Raw genomic sequence first — 24,846 nt, 5'->3', positions numbered from 1 at the left:
GTGAAGTGGAATAGCAGGGAGCTGCATCTGTGGTCAGAGCATGAATCCAACTCACAAACACATATTCAGTGTGATTGGTGGGAGATTTTGCTACTTCATATTCTTTTGATTGGTTGGTTGTAATTAGAATCCTGTTAACTGCTTTAGAGTGGGTGTTTTGGGGCCCCAAAGCAGTATGTATAGATAAATCGTAACATTTATCCAGTTTTTAAGGATTATTTTATGGATTGTGTTATTGTATGATTAAAAAAAAATCTGTTTGCAAATTGCTCTATGGCTTTTGCAAAGGGTGGCAACATAAATTATCTAGCTAAGGAACTCACTGCTACATTGGAACCCCTGAGAAATTATCCCCTTCTTTCATACCGCTAGGGTAGCCATGCAAACCCTTTTTTCAACATGTCAGGGAGCTGCCTTTTAGCCTTTTACACACACAGTGGTCAAGATAACTTGCCTTTTTTAAAAAACCTCTGGCAAAAAACAACCTCCCTGGCTGACTGTTCTGAACAAAGGCTGGGATCTGTGGACAGGTTCCCAAATGCTTCAGCTGTAATTCAGAGCAATATATCAGGATTATCATGCCAGGTTAATAGCTATGAAGCCTTCTTGATAGACTCTGATTAAAAGCACCTTCAGAAGCCAAGTGCGTCATAATGGAGACAGATCTGCCACTCTGGAAAAGCCTGCAGTGATGGAGAACAGAATCTGTCAGGGTCTTGCAGACAGAATAGTCAGTGGATTGGAGTGCTGTTCCTGTAAGCAAGGGCTTTTGGGGGGGGGGTAGTGGGGGGAAAGACGGTTAAAATGGAGACATGGCAGGGCAGGCTTCGCCAACCTGGTGCTCCCCAGATGTTTGGGACTGCAGCCTCGTTCAGCACAGCTGTAGGATGCTGGGGCTGATGGCAGCTGTAGTTTAAAATATCTGGAGGGTGTGAGGTTGAAGCACAGGAGGGAGGCAGAGTTGCTCTTGTGCTTGGATCCTGTTTGTGGGTTTCCCACTGGGGCATTTAGTTGGCCACTGTGAGAGCAGGATGCTGGACTAGATGGGCCATTGATCTGGTCCAGCAGGCGCTTCTTATGTTCCTAGATTAGGGAAGGCTTGGCTAGATCTCTGTTCTGATCTTGCAGGGCACTATTTACATTCCTGCTAAAGATCTCGATTAGCCGCTTAGCTTTAATTAACAGCACTGTTATGTCAGCTCAAAATTTCCTCTTGTGTTGACAGTAAGCCATCTAAAGTGCTGTTCCTGGCCTAGGTAACATTTCAAGGCCAGCAGCTTTGGTTGTTGGTGTGGAAACCCTCTCAGTCAAAACCAAGAGGTTCCCCCCCCCCCAGCTGTCTTTGGTGAAAATTACATTTATAGCTTTAATAGTAGTAAGAAGTGGAACATACATAACATGACTGCAGAATCTCTCCAAGAAAACACCCGTAGTCAAGAAACGGAAGCCAACAGCTCTTTGAGGAGAACCATTTTGCTCTGGAGATGGTGGTATCAACTGAGCTGCCATCGGCCTACCTGCCATGGCGAGTGACAAAAAGCCAGCACATTCCAGGTACGCCCTAGAAGGCTGAGGCCCCACCCTGTATGGTCAATAACTTGTTCCTGCATTATAGCCATTTCCAAAAAGTTTGGGTCACCTGGCTATTTCTCAGAGGCCTCTGAAGCCTGTTTCACCCCCCATTTAACTATAAGCATTCCGTGGTTTTTTTTTTTTTAAAGTGAGCGTCAATACAAGCTGTTCATTGTATGAATCTTAACAAGAATTTGGTACTTGAGTTGCTTTCTTTTCCTTTCCCCTCCTCATTCATTTTTCCTTTTGTGTCATGTCTTTATAGGTTGTTAAACCTGAGGGCTAGGACTGCGTTGTGCTCTATTGATCTGTAAGTCCCCCTGAGAGCTTTTTTTGGCTGAAGAGCAGGGTGTTAAATGCTTTGAATGAGCAAATAGATAGCAATCCTTATGATTTGTGAGTGAGTAGCTTGATTTGAACAGGCAAGACAGCTTTGGTGCCCAGGAGACTGTGAGCCCAGGCAGTGGGATCAAAGAGGTCGAGTTACACATAACTGATTTGAACTCAGCTTGTGAAATCTTTAGCTTCAGATTTGAGGCAGGTCTCTAGTGGAACAAAAACGTTTTGAAATGTGGGAGCTACAGGTTCAGCAAAGAATTATAGACACACATCTTCTTTGACTTTGGGATTATGTTTTTGGATGCTGCCTTAGGAGAGGTTGAGGTGCTTGAAGTGGGGTGAAGATGAGTTGTAGGATTCAATGTGGAGCTGTTTTATGTTGAGCCTTCCCCAATCTGAAGCCTGTTTTGGGCTTCAGCTCCCATCATCCTCAGGCAGCTCCATGGTCCAAAACATCTGGAGGGCACCAGGTTGGGGAAGGCTGGTAAAATATGTCTGCTCTAGCATATATCTCCCTAGGGAGATGATGGACTTTTAGGAGGAATTTAAAGACCTTCCTGTTTCCTCAAGGCATTTGATGGCTAGAAGATAGTATTCTTGGTAACCCCATAATCACCAGCTGAGAGAATGCTTTTAGAATGCCTTTGACTATGTTTTTATTATAATTGGTGTGTTTACCACACTGAGCTTTTTCAGGAAGAAGGGCAGGGCAAAACATTGAAATAAATAAGGAATATGGTTCCTTGACAAGGGCCTCTAGTGATACTAGGGTCTCCGCAGCAAGGGAAGGTTGCAGTGTTTGTGACTTCTTAGTTTAGAGAAAGGTTGGGCAAGAGGTGACACAATACATTTCCAAAATTATCCATGGCATAGAGAAAGTGGATAGAGAAAAGTCTTTTCCCCTCTCTCATAACACTAGAATTTGTGGACATTCAGCAAAGCAGAATGTTGGAATTCAGGATTTACAGAGGATAGCCATGATGGCTCCACAGTTGGAGGCAGCAATGCTTCTGAATACCAGTTGCTAGAAACCACAGTGGCAGAGAGTCACTCTTGTACTCAGATCCTGCTTGTGGGCTTCCTATTGAGGCATCTATCCCATTGACTCATTGGCCTGATCCAGCAGGACTCTTCTTCATCGGGGCTGGTCCAGCCATTGGGCACCCACTTCATGTGGCAGATTTGGGATGGGTGGGAAATACCAGTGAGGGACTGGAGAGCAAAGCAGGGGAGGGGGGGAATTAAGAGCTTGCCCTTCATCCTTTCTGCCCTTAAGATGCTGCCCCATCAACAAGGCAGCTTGTTGTGCTACATGAAGTATGGTGTGTGCCTTTGTGGGCACCATCTTGTCTGCCTCAGGCAGCGACATTTCTTCATCTGGCCTTGCCAGTCATTAAAAGCAGGAGGACAGGACAATAACAATGGAGGAAATGTACACAGGAAGTGTGGGGGATTCAGCAGTGGGGCTGATGGGTGCTGCGGGCCCGCAACACCTGGAGAGCACCAGAGAAGGCTGTTCTCTGTTTGCAGCAAGATTGGAACGTGTTGGGCCTGTGCCATGTTGCTAACAGTTCTCCTGTTGACACAGCCGTGACACAAATGAAGAAGCAGGTCAGGAACGCCTTCCAAGCTGGAGCAAACATACTTGATCAGCTCCAGCCAAAAGCAGAGGTCCTTTCTGTCTCCTCTCCAGGCTCACACTACCTTCTTATGCAGCCAGGGTATAAAAGGGTTGGTGGCTTTATTCATGAATATTGAATATAGTAAGGGCTGTTGCCCCTGTTTGTATGGCTTTCCAAACCCCTGACTTGCCTTGCCAAGCCCCAGCCTATCTCCTTACAGCTCACCCAAACCCCCATCCCATCACAGCTCCAATATCCCCTCACAACTCCTCTGTGTCACACCACCCAAACTTCTGTTATGGTAAGAAATGCCACTGCTTTCTACAAGTGGTTCTTTCATGCCTTTCACAATCAGTTCTGGATGTCTGTGCCCATTAGGGAGAAAATACCTATCCCTGGTGCTCATGGCCACCTGACTGCCATGGAAGATGTGGATAAATTTTGGGTCGGTTTCAACACTGCATGTCTTCCTTCCTTGCTAAGTTTCCTTCCAGTTTACTGTGAGTCTTGGCGATCTTCAGATAAACTCCCTGATGAATCACTTTGGTACCAGCTGATAATGTGGTGCTTTGTTCTTTCATTCCCTTGGCGCCTCTTTTTCCAGAAAGGTAGATTGTGCTGGTCTCTTGCAGGATAAGCAAAACCAGAGGCCTTGGGGTCCTCTTAAAGTTTGCTGTAATAAATGTGTTGGTCTTTAAAGGTGCCACAAGCTTCTTTGTTGTTTGTGTGCTGCTTGTATACTTGGCCCTGCATAACCCAGTTTATTGTGTAAAACCGAAGAAGTTGAGCAGATTTTTAACTAAAAAAAAATCGTTTAAAAACAAAGCAGCTATTTTTTGCCCTCTCTCACACCTTTGTTAGAGGGATGTTTGCCAAGAGGCGAAATCTTAGACCATAATGGCTGCTTTCAGACTGTATGGAGAGAAAACGGTTCCTGGTCACTCTGTCCTCTTTGCTTTGTCATGGATCAAGATAGATTAGATTCCATCGCAACATTCTTCCCAGCAAAGGGCGGGAATGGATTACCGGTATATTTGGCTGCTAAGCTGAAAACGGAGCTGATAGACCCTGCCCATCACACCACACACACCCCGCCTCTCTGGAGATGGCGCTGCTCTCTTCGGGGTTATCTGACCCAGCTGATAATTCGTGATTTGTACCTGTAAATTGAAGAATGTGGAAAGGTGAAGATGTGCTGGCTGGGAGTTGTATCCTAAAACATCTCTGCAGTTTCACAGGGTTGGGCGAAGGCTGGCATAGGATATGCAGTGCTCAAAGTGACGTGTGTTGGTAGAGGCGTACGTGAACAGTCGCAAGACGGTTTTTATCAGGGGCTCAGCCACGTGTGTTTCTGGAAGCTGCTGCATTTTGATAAGCTAGGTGGGAATGGACAGCTGAATTCTTGCAAGCTTCTTTTGATTTAATTAACTGGAACATCTGTCCCTGGACAGTTTTCCGAAGGGTAGAGAGGTGGCTGTGTCAGTTTCTTGGACCCAGTGACAAATGCACAGAAGCTGAAGCTCTAATAAAATTTGTCTTTGAGATGTTCTTCCTAATAGTTAAGTTTATGACCTTAACGTGTGATGGGGAGAAAATGGATGGAGGAAAGTTTCTGTCTCTCCCCAAAAAAACACTAGAACTTGCAGACATCCAGTGAAGTTGAATGTTGGAAGCTTCAAGACAGTCAGAAGAAACTACTACTTCACGGAGCACAGAGTTAGATTATGGAACTCACTTGTACAGGAGGCAGTGATGGCCGACAACTTGGATGCCTTTTAAATGGGATCAGACAAATTCATGGAGGGGAATAAGGCTGTCAGTGACTGGGGAAACCCAGCCAGATGGGAAGGGCAGAAAATAACAACAACAACAACAACAACTCATGATGGGTCTGCTGGAAACCACAGGGAGAGAGAGGGCTTGTGTGGTTAGGTCTTGCTTGTGGGTTTCCTTTTGGTGTATGTGGTTGGCTATTGTGGGGTGCAGGGTATTGGACTAGATGGGCTATTGGCCTGATTCAGCAGGGCAAATTATTATGTTCTGGTAAGATAGTAAAGAAAGATTCATGGCCCTTTTTTGCTCGCTCTCTCCCCCATAAATTATTATTGTATATAAATTATTTCCCTTTGCCTTGTACGTGTTCATTTTAAAAGGAATGTACAGAAAAGAACAAAGTCCATTTGGTTTCTAAAATAAAGCCAAGGATCTTACTATGTTTATGCAGAATTTTCAGCTGATCTGCTGAGGAACTTCTGCACATGTTCTAGGAGGGGAGAATAGGATTCTGGGGCAATTTGGGGGGGGGGAGCATTTGAAACCAAACTGGATGGGATAGGGAAGCTACGTGCTTGTATTTGTTCACCTATAGGAGGGTTGCGGAATCGTTAAGAATACATGCATAAAATGCTTATACTGGGGTAAATGTGCATAGAATGCATATATTACTGAAAATAACATTAAAAATGCATACTAGTAGGGGAAGTCACTTTGCAAAAACATGTATCTTATGGAAAACTGTATGTAAGCATATTTATATTAGGAGAAATCTGCTGACAAATTTTCATTAGGCTCTTTAATGTGAGAATTGAATTTAGGATTATCACTTTTCACTGCACAGTTTTCCCACCTTTAAATTGCATAAGGGCATTACAACGTAAAGGGCTGGACAGAGAGCCAAAATTGTGATTTTGTTAATGTCCACATTTGCTAAGAGGATGTTTGCGGGAACAAAAAAAAAAGTGTGTTGTAACTTTACACACAGGCAGCTCCTGCAGGAACGGAAATCAAGGTCATCTGCTGGCCTTGCTAAATAGCAAATGCTGCTGCTGTTATTATTAATGATAATATTTATTCAAAAGCCTGAGCTCAGTAGCGCTAAGAGGATGAGATTTGGGAGGCAGGCATGCCCATTTACTGGCAACAAGATGTTCCTTTGCCAGCTGTTCTTAGTTTGGTTTGGACTTCGGCATGAGCTTAGTTCAAATGTAACACCCAACCGTGGTTTCAGGCCTGGTGCCAGTGGTTGACCAGGTCAGGCACTGACTAAGGAACCCTGGAGCTTGGAAGGGGGACACCAGAGTGCCAGTATGGTGCAGGGGTTAGAATGTTGGGACTATGGCCTGGGAGACCAAGGTTCGAATCCACACAGCCCTGAAACTCACTGGGTGACCTTGGGCCAGTTACTGCCTCTCAGCCTTACTCAGCTCACAGTGTTCTTGTATGGATAAAATGGGGCGAGGGAGAACTATGTACCTGACTTTGAGCACCTTGGAGGAAAGGCAGGATACAGTGGTACCTCGGGTTAAGTACTTAATTCGTTCCGGAGGTCCGTTCTTAACCTGAAACTGTTCTTAACCTGAAGCACCACTTTAGCTAATGGGGCCTCCTGCTGCTGCCGTGCCACCGGAGCATGATTTCTGTTCTCATCCTGAAGCAAAGTTCTTAACCCGAGGTACTATTTCTGGGTTAGCGGAGTCTGTAACCTGAAGCGTATGTAACCTGAAGCATATGTAACCCAAGGTACCACTGTATAAATGTAATCAAGTAAAAAAGAAAAAAAGAAACCTCACTGGCCCAACCCATCACCATTCACTGACTAGGCCCCTGGATGCTTTTCAACAGCACGTGATGGAGCTGCTTTTGAAAATGACCCAAGCGCAGGTCTCATCTGTGGTGGCTGCCTGCTATTTTAAATTACCAAGAACGTAATCGCCCACCTCATAGATCTACAAAACCTATTGTTCTCTAGATCTGTAGGCCAGGGCATCGATACCTCATAACAACAGCCTGCTAGATCAGACCAGTGGCCCATATAGTCCAGCAACCTGTTCTCTCCACTCCTGCGGTTTCCGGCAACTGGAAATTGAGAAGCATTTCTGTCTCCGAACGTGAAGGCAGAGCATAGCCATCATGGTCAGGAGCCATTGGTAGCTTTCCCTTCCGTGAATTTGTCCAATCCTTTTTTAAAGCCATCTAAGTGGGTGGCGCTGTGGGTTAAACCACAGAGCCTAGGACTCGCTGATCAGAAGGTTGGCGGTTTGAATCCCTGCGATGGGGTGAGCTCCCGTTGCTCAGTCCCTGCTCCTGTCAACCTAGCAGTTCGAAAGCACGTCAAAGTGCAAGTAGATAAATAGGTACCGCTCCGGCAGCAAGGTAAACGGTGTTTCCTTGTCCCCCGAAATGAGAGCTGAGTGATGACACACAGGCGATAATTCCATTTGCAAGATAGCAAGAGAGGGCCTGCACCCGCCCTCAATCTGCACCAGGTGACCTGCAGAGAACAGCAGCGCAGACACAGCAAGAGAGGCTGTGTGGAGCAATGGGAAGAGTCTCTTGATTCTGGCCAGGATTCAGATCTTCTGCTTAGCTGCTAATGACAACGGCTCACTGGTAGCGCATTTGCTTTGCATACAGAAGGTCCCAGGTTCAGTCCCCGATACTTTCAGGTAACCCTGGGAGAGATCCCCTGTGCCAGACCCTGCAGAGCTACTGCTAGTCAGTGCAGTCACTACTGAGCTAGAAGGGCCAACAGTTTGACTTGATAAAAGGTAAAAAGGTAAAGGTAAAGGTACCCCTGCCCATACGGGCCAGTCTTGACAGACTCTGGGGTTGTGCGCCCATCTCACTTAAGAGGCCGAGGGCCAGCGCTGTCCGGAGACACTTCCGGGTCACGTGGCCAGCGTGACAAAGCTGCATCTGGCAAGCCAGCGCAGCACACGGAAACGCCGTTTACCTTCCCGCCAGTAAGCGGTCCCTATTTATCTACTTGCACCCGGGGGTGCTTTCGAACTGCTAGGTTGGCAGGCGCTGGGACCAAGCAGCGGGAGCGCACCCCGCCGCGGGGATTCGAACCGCCGACCTTTCGATCGGCAAGCCCTAGGCGCTGAGGCTTTTACCCACAGCGCCACCCGCGTCCCTTGATAAAAGGTAGCTTCCTGTTATTTTAGGGGGGAAACCATAGTTCAGCAATATACCACTGCAGCTGCTATTATTATTATTATTATTGCTACTACTACTACTACTACTCACCCCATCATCAGCAGATACCAGGGCAGATTACAACAATTAAAAGTCAGGATTAAAAATAGCTATATTGCATTTTAAGGAAGAGGATGGGACCTAAAAACGCACATCTCAGGTGTCAAAGGCCAGGGTAAAGAGCCATGTCTTCAACATTTGTCAAAATCCATATAGTGAAGAACCATATAGGTATGTGTCCGTGAGGAGAGAATTCCAAAATTCAAGGACTGCTCCAAAAATGCCCTCTCCTGGGCTGCCACCATGCATTTCGGCACCTTTCCATGCGCTGCTCTGGTTCGCCAGAAGCGGCTTAGTCATGCTGGCCACTTGACCTGGAAGCTGTACGCTCCCTCGGCCAATAAAGCGAGATGAGCGCCGCAACCCCAGAGTTGGTCATGACTGGACCTAATGGTCAGGGGTCCCTTTACCTTTACCTTTTTAAGTCTGTGGCCATCACAAACTCCTGTGGGAGAGAGTTCCAGAGTTTAACTCTGTGCTGCATAGAGATTGACTTTTTTTAATCTGTCCCGAGTCTTCCAACATTCAGCTTCATTGGATGACCACGGTTTCTTCTGTTAGGAAAGAGTTGGAAAAACTTTTCTCAGTCCGCTTTCTCCATGCCATGGATAATTTCATAAACTTGTCATGTCGCCTCTCACTCGCCTTTTCTGTGAACTGAAAAGCCCCGAATGCTGCAACCGTTCCTCACACCATTCCCTTCGCTCCATGCCCTTGATCTTGCGTTGGGGCCTTGCTTGTGGGTGAGGTTGGTGATCACTTGGCTTCCGCACCCACAGCCCTCCTCCTCCTCCCCTCCCACTTGCCCACTGGCTGTTCCAAAATACTTTGTACCCTCTTTGTCAGGCTGTTCTTGCTCCAGGAGATAAGGGGAGAACGGAGCTATGCAGGGAATGCTGGCGCGCTCCCGGGGCAGCTGCTTCAGAACTTGCTGTACAGTTTGGGCTCCGAGATAAACCGTGAAGAGGAACTGTGTTCCTTGCTGATAAGGTTTTTCGGACACTGGCTCCTTTCCCACCCTGTTCTGCTTGGGGAAAGCCTGCAAGAATCCTGATCACATCCCTCCACTTAATTAAAGGGGAATAACTGTACTGAGGGATGGGTGCATGTTTACACCTGGCTAGCCCACAGTGGGCCAGGAATAGTCAACTTTCCATTCTGATCTTGGGGCTAGACCAGACTTCCCAAACCTGATGGCCTCCAGATATTTTGGACTACAATTCCCCATCAAACCCAGCCAGTCGATGGGAGCTCTAGTCCAAAATGTCTGGAGGAAACCAGGTTATGGGAGGCTGTTTCAGACTGTTGTCAGCAGCTGGTGGTGTTTTTTGCTGCCTCAGGCACAACCTTACGCCTGCCAGGTGTTTTGAACTACAACTCCCATCAGCCCCAACATTATACTGTGCTGGTTAGGGCTGATGGGAGTTCAAGGCACCAGTAGGCTGGGAAAGGCTGACCTACTAGGTGGCATTTCTGTGTGGTCATGAGAACATAAGATCACCAAATCTTACCAGATCACGGATATCAAAGCTGAAATCCTTCCTGCTTACTTTACAATTGAGTTTTTTACCACTTAATTTTTATAGGAGTATGGTGTGATGGGAGGATAAACTTATTGTCACAACCAAAGCAGCAGAGTGGCTGGAACAGTGTTTTTTCTTCTTCTTCAGATGGTACTGCTTTGTCCTTCAGTGAAATAGCAGCCTGTCTTTGGCCTGGCATTCTTGTCAGCCAAAAGGGTGACGTTTTCTGCAAGGATGTTGCGTTTGCTCTTTATGGGCCTGATTAGCTGCAGTTTGGCTAACCTGCTTTGGCCAGCTTGAGTACTGACCTCTCTGTGCGTAGGTGCCCTGCAGTATACCTGTTCTTGGCCTGCTGTGGTCTTGCAGTGGTTAATCTGGTGGAGGCAGTTTGGGTGGTCTTTCAGTGCCAAGATTTGTGCCAACAGGTGGTCCTCAACCCAAGGGCTGAGGAAGGTGGGGCACAGGTTCACCTTTTGCACCTGCACTGATATTTGACCATGGGCGCTAACTGCAGGAACATCATCTATAGATCAGCTAAGAAGCCTCTACGTGCAGGGTGGAGTCAGATGCATGTTTAGAAGGCATGGGATGTTGTGAAAGAATAAGGCTGTTGTATTCTGGTCTGATGCCAGAACCTACAAGGAAAGCAGCAAGGCTGAAGGCTCCTCAGAGGTTGCTGCATCACAGACAGCTCTGAGTGAGCAACTTGCTCTGTCAAAGGTTGGGATCAGACTAAGGCTTTTATACCTGCACAGGAGAGGAAGGTCAGAAGTGCACAGCAAAAAGTTCTGCACAGGAAGGTCAAAAGTACACAGGAAGGTCCAATGTTTAGCCTGAGAAATAGAAATTTAACCAGGTGTCTTCTCCCCCTCTGATTGGCTGAGAGGTTGGGATGAGGTGAAAATAATGTGTATAAATCAAGGTGGAAAATAAAGTAATTGAAGAATTAACAGTTGAAGCGTTCAAGAGCTTAAAAGCGCTGAAATACTTTGAAGTGAACATTGGAAATAGTATAGTTGAGTACTGCAGCAGAAAAAAGCCCAAGGAAGACCTAAAAGGGACCTAAAAGCTGGATTGAGGGTTGCAGATCAATAAGTATTGGCTTGTTTAATAATAGGTTTAGCTGAATGTGTTTATTTTTTCCTGTGTTTCTTTTACATACTCTTACAGCTAACACCTCAAACTATAAAGCTTGTTTTCTTTTTGGAAAAAAATACTGCTGCCTAACTTGTTGCCTTACTAAAACTTTAAGTAAAGCATAGTTTGTTTTGGATTATTGGGTTGATGCCTCCCTTTTCACCCCATGCCTAAGTGTCATGCCATTCTACCCAGTACGTATAGGGAGTTGGGCCAGTTAAAGTCCAAAAGTGGGAAAAACTAGTAGTGGTGGTGATGATAGGGAGACAATACCCATTGGCGGAAGTGGTGATGTTAACAAGACGTGGGGGACTGGTTTGCTTCCCTCTCATGGTGCAGACCACAGCCTGTGCTGTCACAAAAGCACATTTATCCCCCTTGAAAAATACCACAAAGAAATGCTCCAAATCAAGGGCAGATGTGCAGAAAATAAGACCCAAAAGGCGCTTGGTTATTTTCCTCTTCCAAATTTTCCTCTCCAAGCTGCTTTTCTCCTTGAGGGGGAAATATGGAGTCTAGGTGTGGGGAGGGACTGCTGTCTTCTTCTGGCAGAGAGAAGAGCAATTTGGGGAGGGCAATTCTGAGGGGAAAAGTGAGCCAAAGGGGACAGGATTAAGGAACCTTTCTCCTCACCCTCTTCTCATTTCATTCCCCCTTGTGCCCACCCAAAAACGGGTCAGAGCATAATTACACATATTTCACCACATGTAGTTTGGGTGAAAGGCCTTGGCTCGGTGGTTAGAGCACCTGCTTTGGATGTAGAAGGTCCCAGGTTCAATCCCTGACGCTTCCAGGTAGGGCTGGGAAAAGCCTCTTGTCTGAAACCCTGGAGAGCTGCTGCCGGTCAGTGTAGACAGTATTGAGCTAGATGCACCAAGGGTCTGACTGTATAAAGCAGCATCTTACATTCCCAGTTTTGCCCTTAATGATGGGTTTTTATTTTATTTTAAGGTACCTCACATACAAATGTGCATACAAATAAAGCTGTCGTGTAGCTTATCCTTTGCATGTAGCTAATTACACGAACCATTGCAACGAGCACAAATATATATACTTTGCACGCAGATGGTGTAGCAAAGATGACTGAAAACATGAGCTGCGAGGCAGGAAATCTCCAATTCAGATTTTAACTCTGAGCTGTTAACTCCTGGCAAGTTGCTCTTCTCTCAAGCTTGGGCCTTGTTTGCAATTCGGGGGATGATAAATACTGGTCTAATTTAGAAGATGATATATCTGAAGCCCTTGAAACGGACTGGATAAATGCTCAGAACTGCTTTTACGACCTCAGTTTGCGCACAGCTCACAGCTGGAGTTGGAGTCCTACCAGGCTGCATACCTTCAAAATGGGTTTAAGAAATCTGGATGATTTTGGAGCGCTGATAGCATTCTAGAAATTTCAGGGCAATGACCTTCTCTCAAGCCTCCCTTCTGCCTGGGGAATCTCAAGATTCCCCTGTCGGATAGAGGGGGGTATGTTGGGAATTGCAGAGATCATGTCCAGGCTAGGGGTTCTGTTTAGTGTCAGTTTACAGGCAATTAGTAACACTTTAAAACCGGAGTAGAGGAAAGGGCTTCATCACCTCCCATGGATTTGCCAAGATACTCATCTGTCTTTGGCTGGCCTGAGAGGAGGAAGAAGGTTGCCTCATGATTCCAGGTGGGTTTTTACAGTGTTTGCATATGATTTCCCTTTAAATTTAAGTTTAAATTTAAATTAAAAGACGACAGATAAAACCAGCATCCAACGGGTGTGTGTATTTTAATACAGATTTACTTCTTTTTTTAAAAAAAAGAAAAGACACACATAATGGAACAGCTGTGCAATTCCTCCTGACGTAGGTGACCCATCGCACAGCTGTTGGGGTAGGTTATTTGGCTGGCTATGGTCAGTACAGATTGGTCTAGCTATTTTCTTCTCTGTGATTCTGCCTCTCTCCAGAAATGATTTCGACCCCTTCCATTTAACATTTCGCTTTTCAAATAGCATGGCCTTTATATCTGTTTCTTTTCTCCACCCCACCCAACTGCAGGATGGGATCGTGATTGCAGTGAGGGGAAAGGGGCATTTAAACCTTTCAATGCATACAATGGCCCATTGACAAACACACACACACCCCGCTCAAAAAAAGAAAATTAGGCTGGGGAGAGAGGAACTGCCCACTTGGTTGAAGATTATTACTTGGATTCTTGAAATCCAGAAGTAGAGTTGGTATTCCAATTCCAGCTTAAAGCAGAACAGCATGGATTGCAGGCTGCTTTAGCCAACCTAGTATCTTCCAGTAAAACGGATGTGCTGGCTGGGGTTGACGGGAGTCAACAGAATCATAGAATCGTAGAGTTGGAAGGGACCCCCAGGGTCATCTAGTCCAACCCCATGCAATGCAGTAATTGCAATAATAATAATAATAATAATAATAATAATAATAATAATAATAATTATTATTAATGGCATTCCTGACGACCATCCATCTTAACAGAAGAGAAACCTCCGATGAAGGATAGTCCACCATCTTCTCAGGTAGTCCAATCTATTTGGAGGGCACCAGGTTGGCAAAGGCTTCCCTAGGGAGCTTTGTGGCGTCATTCTTGGGTCTTGCACATGTTCCCAAGGACAAACCCAGAACCATTGTGTGGGGCCGCCTTTTAAGTTGGGGAATCTCTGGGGCGGGAAGCCCTTGCAGGCTCCTTCCACTCAGGCCCGCCTCGTTGCGAAACCTTTCCCCTCGGATCCCCCGATGACTCACTCTGGCACCGAGAGGGGAAGCTGGCTCCACTCTTAACAAACATCAGATCGCTGGCGTGCTGTATGAATGGAGACAATTATGCCCGCTCTGCTCGGTGGCAGGGACCCAACTTTGGCTTAGTGAGAGGAGCAGGGGCCGCAACAACATTTTTTGTGACAAGCTGTTTGTGGGGGAGAGGAAAGGCTTGGCTCCCTTTGCCGCTGTTTTAAAGCCTCTAAAAATAAGTGTTCTTAATGTTAAAGTTCACAAGAGGGAGGTGCTTCTGGCAGGCACTTGAACCGTCTTTCAGCCCTACCCTAGCAGGATTTTTAAAAATTATATATTAAAATATTTACTATACTATAAATATTAAAGGTAAAGGGACCCCCGACCGTTAAGTCCAGTCACGGACGACTCAGGGGTTGCGGCGCTCATCTCGCTTTATTGGTCGAGAGAGCCAGTGTACAGCTTCCGGGTCATGTGGCCAGCATGACTAAGCCGCTTCTGGCGAACCAGAGCAGTGCACAGAAACCGTTTACCTTCCCGCCAGAGTAGTACCTATTTATCTACTTGCACTTTGTTGTGCTTTCAAACTGCTAGGTTGGCAGGAGCAGGGACCAAGCAACGGGAGCTCACCCTGTCACGGGGATTCAAACTGCCGACCTGACTGGCAAGCCCTAATCTCTGTGGTTTAACCCACAGCACCACCTGTGTCCCGTACTATAAATATTACTATATTACTAAATACGCTATGATAGTCTGCTTTTTATACATAAAACAAATAGCTGGGTGAAAAGCAAATGTGGGAATGAAGTGGTGTGTCAGAGTAGGAATCTGGAGGCCGAGGTTCTAGGACCATTATGAAGCTCACTGGGTTACCTTAGACCAGTTGCTGCCTCTCAGCCTAACCTACCTCACAGGGTTGTTGTGCGGATTAAATGGAGGGGAGGAAGTGGGATATAAATGTGATAAATAAATGAAATAAATTCAGAATAAAGCAGCCGGTGCCAGGTCATTGGCAGGGAGTCTAGAGGGTCCCATTGGTGTTTGCATCCTTTGGGAATGACGGAGCTTGTAGCCAGTTTCTCACAGCTTAGGATCCTTCCTCTTGCTTCGTTTGGAGGCGTCCATTCTGTGTGAGCGTTTAAAATATTACTTTGCTGCTGCTCCTCCCGTTACACTGAGGTCTTGGGTTACACGTAATGTGAACCGCTTCCTCGTACAAAAAGTTATTGTTCGTATCTAATTTCCACACACCGAAAGGCTCTGTATATTAAAATGTCCAACTTAGATGTCAGTTAGGAGCGGCCTTTTCTGCTCTTCATAATGTCAGTCACTGTGTGGTGTGTCATTGTCATAAGGGACGTGGATGGCAAGCCCTCCATACTGTTGCCTCAAACCGTCTCCAGATACCTTAATACTGAAGCATTGTGAGAAGTTCCCTGGACATGGCCCAGTCAGTAAGCTGGATGGCGGACCTCTGGAGGTCCCATGCAAACTGCTCCAAGGCCACATTCGCACCATACATTTAATATACTGTGATGCTTCTTTGAACTGTCATGGCTTCCACCCAAAGATTCCTGGGAGCTGTACTCTGTGAAGGGTGCTGAACAGTATTAGGAAGCCGCTATTCCTCTCCCAGAGCTGCAGTTCCCAGAGTTCCTTATGAAGAGATACTGACTGTTGAACCACTCTGGGAATTGTAGCTCCGCAACGGGAATGCAGGACTCCTAAAACCCTTTAGCATCCTTAACAAACTACAGCTCCCAGAATTCAATGGGTGAAGAAGCTATGGCAGTTTGAAGTGGTACCATAGTGCTTTTAATGTACACTGTGAAGGTGGCTTGCCAACTGGGATGACTAGCAAGGGAGCTGAAGATATTTCAGAAGAGATGGCAGGAAGGGAACATGAGACAAGTCCTTGGCTGGCATCTCTCTCTGTGTGTGTTTTTTAGGGCTTCGCTAGAGCATTTTAAAACAGTCTGCTCTGAAATGCCAGAGTTCAGCAAAAGCTTTTTAGGACAGCCTCTCCCAGTCTGGTGCCTTGAAGATGTTTTGGACTACAGTACTATTTCTTACAACATTCCCATCAGCCCCATCCGTTTTATCCACGCAACAACCCTGTGAGGTAGGTTAGGCTGAGAAGTGACCTTTTTGCAAGGATTAAAAACACACGCTTGGTTCTCCTGAGACTATCCTTAACTCATCTCAGGGTATCATTAGGCACTTGTTGTTGACATGCCTGTGCCAGGGTCCTTCCAGCTCTTATTAAATTATTTACTCATTTTTTCTTGCTGGGAAATTTAATTACCCCCCCAAGCTTCTTCAAAGCAAGCAAGTCAACATTACATTTTATTGATGTGCCGGATGCTTTTGTAATTGCAGACTTTGGAGTTTCTGAAGTAAAGTGTTTGGATATCTTAATTTTCCCCCCCTAAAGCACAGTGTTTCCTGTGCTCTTATAAATTGCAAACACCCCCTTTGCTGCTTTGTAATGCTCATTCCCATCCCTGAGAGCTAGAAAACAATCATAAATTGTAGGACTTTCCCCATCTCCCCTTTAAAATCTCTGTGGATCTGTATCTGGCGCTCCCGAGAATGGATTTTCCTTGCTCTAAAGGGCTGACACCTGACTAATTAATTGTCCAGACGTCGCCTCGTTAATCAAGGCCAGTGCCAATGTTTATGGTGCTGAGTCTAGAGCAAAATATGCTGAGGATGTTTTTTCTTTTCCATAATGAGAAATGAAAAGCATTCTGCCACAAGAGTCCAAATAACCATGATGAACCTGTCGACAAGGCTAGAAATTCAGGCACCATTGCCACTACTCAGACGTAATTTACACATGAGCTTGGGTGGTAGCCCCGGAAACTGTTAATTGAGGGCTTGTAGCCAACTATGTTCTATTCAAAGTAGACCTATTGAAATTAATGAAACGATAAGTCCATCAATTTCAGTGGGTCTGCTCTGAGTAGGATTAACCACTGGGCACAAACTGAGATTTATCTGCTGTGCTGTTGGAGGAGCATGCCCTTACTTATTGCATTTCAGGGTCAGGTAACCTGCTTTAGCCAGAGGGCCACATTCCCTTTTTGGGAATTGTATGGGGCCACATGTGTGTGGTGGGCGGAGCCAGAGGCCAAAGTGGGTGGGGCAAAAAAATTACCAGGTTACACTAGCCTAGTTTCTATGCACACTCTTAACATCCCTCTCCATCTGGAAAATAATAATAATAATAATAATAATAATAATAATAATAATATATTATTTATACCCTGCCACTCTGGGCAGCTTCCACCAAAATATTAAAATACAATAGTCTGTCAAACATTAAAAGCTTCAAATATTAAAAGCAAGAGGATTTCTCCCCCCCGAAAAAAAGTATATGAAAATGCATATCTTAAGGGAAGTGTGCATAAATTACATATATTAGTGAAAACAACATTTTAAAAAATGCATTGAGAAATTACACTGCGCATGATTGGCATGTTAAGGAGAATGCACACTGAAATTCTGCTGAATTTCCATTTCTTTTTTTCTGATGTGGAAGTGTAGTGAGCCGAACTTAAGATTTGTCCAACCCTACCCATCTCTCTGGATTTCTGAGGGGGCCTGGTGTTGTGTGCACTAACAAGATGTTTTTTCAAAGTGTATCCAAAATCTGCAAAGGCTAACTATGAACTGTGCGTTCCCAGGAACAGATATGAGAAAATCCTTATTTTCCCTGGAAGGTAAGGGGCCAAGGGAATGTAGCCAAGATTTGCTTTTGTTTTTTAAACGTCAGAATACAGTTTGTATTTTGATAAACACAGAGATGATTGGGGGTGGTTGCCAAGGTCGGTAATTCAAAGCTAACAAAATTTCATATCAGCTCCAGTTAAAACTCTAATAAAATCCCAACAAGGCCCTTTCAGTAATGGATCTTTGAACCGTGTCATTTCAGTTTTTCTAAAATAATAATAATAATTCAAATAGGATTATTCTCTCTCCCCTCCAGCCCAGGTTCAAAGCCCCCCCCCCCCCCCCGTTCTTGTTAAAATGTGTCCTTTGGGGTCGAGAAAGCTCAGAGTTCCAATATTATTCAACCAGTTAAATCATTTCCTGTTTTCTGCAGTTTTTGAAGAATTCTCTAAGGCAGGCTGGAAATATTTGCAGATACTCACGAACTCGCTGGCTTGCAGGCCCTGGGAAATATCCTGAGTTTGTTACATTGGTCAGGAAAGATGAGACAGCTGTGTGTGTGTTGCACAGGATGATATGAACCGTTAAAGACAAACTCAATCGGACCAGATAATATCCGCTGACCTAGTAATGTGGTTGCTATGGAGGGACAGAGAATTGTACATGTTACATTGGCCTGACTTTGTTCTACAATGCTGTGCTCCTTTATCCAAAACATTGTGTTTCCTAGAGAGAGAAAGAGATTGATGGTGGTAGTGGTAATTGACAGTTTGTGGTTTGATTGATTGATTGTATTTATCCAAGGAGTTCAAGGTGGTACAGTCGTACCTTGGATCCTGAACGCCCTGGAAGTTGGACATTTCGGCTCCTGAACACCGCAAACTCGGAAGTGATTGTTCCGGTTTGCGAATGTTCTTTTGGAACGTTTGGGGCTTCCGGGGCTTCTGATTGGCTGAAGGAGCTTCCTGCAGCCAATCAGAAGCCACAATTTGTTTTTTGAACGTTTTGGAAGTCGAATGGACTTCCAGAATGGAGTCCATTCAACTTCCAAGGTACGACTGTATACATAGTTTTCCTCCTTCCCATGTTAGCCTCGTAACAACCGTATGAAGTAGGTTTTGCTGAGAAGCAGTGACAGGCTCAAGGTTGCCCAGTGAGCTTCATGGCTGAGGGGGGAATTTGAACCCTGGTCTTCCATGTCAGATCTTAACACCACAAGTTCTGCTAACTGGGCTTGCCACCATTTTGACTAGTGACCTGGGTCTTAAACATGTTTCCATAACATTAAGTTGATGGCCGTTGATTAATTTTTTTACATGTTTTTTAATTACATACGGATAGTGTTGTAAACCTTTTTTTGTTCTTTTTAAATTATATGGCAGTATATAAATATATTTTATAAATAAATAAATGAAACCATCACCATTGGATCACCTAGTTCAGTATTGTCTAAACTGACTGGCAGCAGTGGTTCTCCAGGGTTCCAGGAAGGGATCTTTTCTAGCTGTACCTGGAAATGGCATCAAGGATTGAACCTGGGACCTTCTGCATGCCATGGCATATATATATTCCTTTTGCAATCTGAAGTTTCCATATTCAGTGTCTGGAATGTACAGCTCAAAGGAGCAGGGTGCCAGTCAATGGGAAGGAGCGTTCTTTGCCTGAGAGCCCCTGCCTATCAGAGTAGGGCTTTGCAGGCTAGATGGACCAGTGATTTGATAAGGCAACTATTGTAGGAAAGACCGTGCAATAACTTTGTGTGTGAAAAGTCTTTGATTTGATCACTGGCACTTCCAGGGAGGGCTGAGAGAAGACTCCCTATTTGTAACCCTGGGGAGCAGCTGCCGGTCAGTGCAGGCGACCCTGAACAAGATGGACTAATGGCCTGACTCAGTATGAGGCAGTTCCTTATGTTCATACTGTATACATTTTCCAAATATTTCAGCTATCCCTGCATTTGTTCTGCCTCTTGGGGAAAAATAAGAATAAGTTATTTTAAAAAGGCCCTTCACTTGGGCTCATCTGACTTCATACCTAGCATATTTCTCACTAATGGTGAGTATTTACGTGAGAAATCACATGATGGAGCGCAGAGCAAATAAAGGGGGAGGGGGAGGAGGAATTGAACGCAATCCAGCATTAATCTGTCTTGCTAGAAATAAATAACATGACATCCTGCTTTACTGTGGAAGACAAACAGCCAAACCGTGGAATACAATGCTGGAATCTGCTTTAGATTAGATTACATTGGGTTTATTTATTGTTACCCTGCCACCCCAGCAATTTAACTGTTGATTAAGAGGATACACAAACATTTACCCGGAATATCTGTGTGGTAAGCCCTGATTTGCCTCTCCCCTGATAAGAGCCTATCTGTTGTTGATTTCCAAAGAAAAGACAAGTATCCATGGTCCCAGATTCCCAGCCACCTCTGCCCACAAATTTTTGCTTTCTCTCTAACATGGATATGGGGAGGCTGTGGCCCTCCAGAGGTTGTTGGACTGCAGCCCCCTGCAATGCAAGAATCACAACTAAAGAATCCCCAACAGATGGTCATCCAATGTTATGGGATGGCACCTGAAACTAGACAAAGAAGGTTCCAGGCAAGCCTTCCTGGGGAGAGTATTCCATGAACAGGGAGCCACCACAGAAAAGGACTTATTCCAGGCTTCCTCAACCTCAGCCCTCCAGATGTTTTTGGCCTACAACTCCCATGATCCCTAGCTAGCAGGACCAGTGGTCAGGGATGATGGGAATTGTAGTCTCAAAACATCTGGAGGGCCAAGGTTGAGGAAGCCCGACTTATTCTGTTGCTACCCTCTGGGGCTCTTGTGGAGGGAGCATAGGAGGAAGGGCCTCAGATGATGATCACAGGGTGTGGGTCGTTTCATAATGGGAGAAGTGTTTCTGGAAATATCAGCAAGGAGAGGGGTGATGAAGAAATTGGAGGGGAAGGCAAGAATGTGGAGACTTTCCTCCAAGGGATAGAAACAGTAAAGTCTTACTTTAATGATCAGATTCAGATACATTTAAAAACAAATCAAAATAATAATAATCAGGGCTTTTTTCCCCGCTGGAACTCAGTTCCGGCACCTCTCAGGTGGGCGTCATGCTTTTATAAGAGAATAAGGGAGGTATTCTATTTTTCTTGAAAAATAGCACTGATAAATAATAACAATAAATAATACAGACTGCTTTTGTAACTTGTAGTAAAAGCTTCCTTGTGGGCTTCCACTTAGTAGGGAAAAAAACATTAAATTGCCTCTTGAATTCCTGCAGGTTAGTTCCAAGGCAAAACCCAATGCCCTTTTGAATTGAAACCACCTACGGTATTTCTTTGTTGAGCTGGTTGGATGTTTGGTATCTTTATTGTAGTTTTTACACATCTGACACCATTTTCAGGGCTCATTTCTCTCTCTCCTTTTGCTAGCTGGGTCCAAGGCAGGGAGCCGCATAGAAGGAAGTTCCCATAACTGAACAACTCTCACTTCTACCTTGTGGCAGGAAAGAATTCTGAGCAGGGCCTCTCCTGCTGCTCTTAAAAGTTGGACAGCTTTTCTCCTCATTGTAGCACCATAGAGGGAGAAGCTTCTTGGGCAAAAATTCTCCCTTCTACTCATCTGTCTTAATAGATGGGAGCCATTTAAGGAACCTGGGAGCCCTAAATCGGTTGGGGGCGCTAACCCATGGACCCTCTGATGTTGCTGATGTACAGTTCCCATCATCCTTGACCACTGGCCATGCTGGCTGATGGGGGCTGTAGCCCATTAGTAACCTCAAGTTACCACCCCAGCTCTACAACATCCAAGCCTCCGAGGAGTATTTTGAAAAATGTTATTTGCATTAGCATCTATCGAGGGACCCTTCTTTGTAAAGAAAAAAGCAGGTAAATAGAAAATCTGCTCCTTTCTCCTCCTGTACAGACAGTCATTTGGAAACTATTCTTTGTAATTGGATTGTTTACACACCATTTTTTTCTTCAGAGATAATTTGCAGCCAAACCTTGGGGAGTTGTCATCAGGTGGTAACTCTTTTCTCTGGCAAATGTGCTGGAGAGGAGGAGGGAAAAGAGAGAACACTTTATTTATCGCTAGCAGCCTCGTACCTGGTGTTGCTCAGGAATTCTAAGAAACAAAATCAGTTTTGAAAAGTACGGTCCGCAATCTTACTTCGAATGGCATCTAGTTGTATGCAAAGATAGACAGGAAACATTCATCTCAGGAACCATCATGCAAAATTTGGTTATGGTATCTTAAAGCTATAGGTACCCCTGACCGTTAGTTCCAGTCATGGACAATTTTGGGGTTGCGGCGCTCATCTCGCTCTATATAGGCTGAGGGAGCCCGGCGTTTGTCCGCAGACAGCTTCTGGGTCATGTGGCCAGCATGACTAAGCCGCTTCTGCCAAACCAGAGCAGTGCATGGAAAGGTGCCCAAGTGCATGGTGGCAGCCCAGGAGAAGGCCTTTTTTATAGCAGTCCCTGAATTTTGGAATTGTCTCCCCACAGACACATACCCAGCTTCTTCACTATATGGATTTTGACAAATGTTGAAGACATGGCTCTTTACCCTGGCCTTTGACACCTGAGATGTGCACTTTTAGGTCCCATCCTATTCCTCAAAATGCAATATAACTATTTTTAATCCTGAATTTGTAATTGTTGTAATCTGCCCTGGTATCTGCTGGTGATGGGTGAGTAATAATAATAATATCAGTTGCAGTGGTATATTGCTGAGCTACAGTTTCCCCCCTAAAATAACAGGAAGCTGTCTTTTATCAAGTCAAACTGTTGGCCATTCTAGCTCAGTAGTGACTGCACTGACTGGCAGCAGCTCTGCAGGGTCTGGCACAGGGGATCTCTCCCAGGGTCACCTGAAAGTGTCAGGGATTGAACCTGGGACCTTTTGTGTGCAAAGCAAATGCTCTACCAGTGAGCCATTGTCATTAGCAGCTAAGCAGAAGATCTGAATCCTGGCCAGAATCAAGAGACTCTTCCCATTGCTTCACACAGCTTCTCTTGCTGTGTCTGCGCTGCTGTTCTCTGCAGGCCACCTGGTGCAGATTGGGGGTGGGTGCAGGCCCTCTCTTGCTATCTCGCAAATGGAATTATCGCCTGTGTGTCATCACTCAGCTCTCATTTCGGGGGACAAGGGCGTCTGTGCCAAGAAACTTGGCAGGCTTTCATTTTCAGGCGTTTTGTCTTTGTAAATCTGCAGAGGCATCTCAAATGTGATTAAGGTACCAAAGAGAACATAATTTGCAGAAGGTCATCAGCCTGCTAATTTGCTGGCATGCCTGGCAGGGCAAAAGGAGGAGGAAAGGGGATATCAGCATTTGATCTGCCCTCATCTCAGGACATGTTACTCACACAAGCGATGGGCAAATCTTTCAGTTTCGGTTTTTCTCCCCCCTCCCCCCAATCTTCAGTTCTCCACATTTACACATCAGGTTGCAAATTATTATTTTTTAAGTGGGTGTGAAAATTCACCAGTGGTTTAGTTAGAATTTTTCCTAGAATACACATGCTTGTGAAAACCATGATTTAGTTTTAGGTGCAAACCCTTCCCAGTGGTGCAACAATGGTTTGTTTTCTAACAACAAACCATGGTTTGTAAGCCATTGGCTTACAGACCAAAATTCTGAAGGTAAGAGGTTGGGGAAAGATAGCTTGTGCTGACAACATTAAAGCCTCTGCTCTGGTGACTCTGCTGGGTGCCTTGTTTGGGTCATAGATAATCCGCTTGAGCTTCCACTGTCTGCCGCTGGCCTTGTGCTTATTCCACCTTGCGGCACTATTTCCTGTAAAAGAAAGAAAAAAAATAGCTGATATAATCTTGCACCTTTCTAAAAGGGTGAAATGATAAGGCAGGGGTCTCCAAGATGCAATTGCCCCAGTCCTGAACTCAGCCCAACACTGCTCAGATAGTAAAGACTTTGTGTTGACGTGGGAACGGTCCCCCTCAGCCACAACTGCCTCTCCCCAGATATGTCACCTCACTTGTTTGTGGCCCTGTGGTGTTCTTGTGGTACCTGTGGTTCGCTTACAGGAAACCCACAACCTTTTGGAAGAGAAAAAACACTGACATGTGAAAAGCCACAGATTTCTAGGGCTCACCAAGCACTTGAACTTCTTTTCATAGGGGTTGTCTCCAGCTAAGTTCTTCTTAGACTCACTGAAAATAATGAACCTAAGTTAATCATGTTTCCCAAGTTAACCATGGGTCTGCTCTGAGTAAAGTGATCATTGGATCAAGGAGATGGAGTGACCGCCCTGTGAGGAAAGCTTGCAGTGTTTGGGACTTCTTAGTTTACAGAAAAGGCAAGTAAGAGATGACATGATAGAAGTCTCTCATAGCACTAGAACTTGTGGACATCTAATGAAGCTGAATGTTGGAAAGTACTTCATGCAGTGCATAGTTAAACTGTGGAACTCACTCCCACAGGAGGCAATGATGGCTGCCAACATAAAAGGCTTTAGAAGAGGACTAGACTAGAGGAAAAGGCTATCAGTAGCTATTGCCCATGATGGCTTTGTTCTTGCCTCCAGTCAGTACTTCTGAAAACCGGTTGTTGGAAACCACAGGAGGGGAGAGTGTTCTTGTGCTCAGGTGCTTCTTGAGAGTTTCCCCACAGGCATCTGGTTGGCTAGGATGCTGGGCTAGATGGCCCATAGCCCTGATCCAGCAGATTCTTCTTATGTTCTGAGGGACACTGTGTTAATGTTTTGATTTTGAAAATCAAGTGTGTCTGATCCATTCAAATATACTAATGTTTTGGATTGTGAAAAATGCTACATTCTAAATTGTGCCTTGCCACTGTGCTGTAAAGCGGGGGTGGGGGGTGGGGGGTTCCAAACTGTGCTCTGAGGCTCACCAGTGGTCCATCAGGTGGTCCACAGCATGCCTGTGAAGATCAGAACCCACAGCTGTGATGGACTGTGGCAGCAGATGCTCTGGGACAGACTGGAAGTGGCAGGTGGGAGGAAGTGACTTGAAAGAGGCCAAGGGAGGATTAGCAATCAGAAATGGATTGCAATGCAGTTTGCATTGTGGGAATTAAAACTGTGATACCAAAACCATGCAGCATCTAGAATAGTGCACTGCAATTGCGACAACAGGCAATTGAATGACATTAAGCGGTCTGCCTGTTGACCTGTAGCAATTTCAAGAGCTCCTTGGGAGCTGCTGCTGTAAACCAGAGACTATTTTGCAG

The 24,846-nt window shown here is 45.3% G+C and overlaps 1 protein-coding gene across 2 annotated transcripts in view; it reads left to right on the top strand.

Moving 5' to 3' along the window:
* NHERF2 (NHERF family PDZ scaffold protein 2) overlaps positions 1-24,846 on the top strand; it is a 59,714-nt gene that overhangs the window by 16,607 nt on the left and 18,261 nt on the right. The window lies entirely within an intron of this gene.

Source organism: Podarcis erhardii (genome assembly GCF_964252035.2).
Source record: "Podarcis erhardii genome assembly, chromosome: 14".
Lineage (NCBI taxonomy): Eukaryota > Metazoa > Chordata > Lepidosauria > Squamata > Lacertidae > Podarcis > Podarcis erhardii.
Note: the sequence above shows the minus strand (reverse complement) of the source record. Positions and strands in the feature narration are given on the sequence as shown.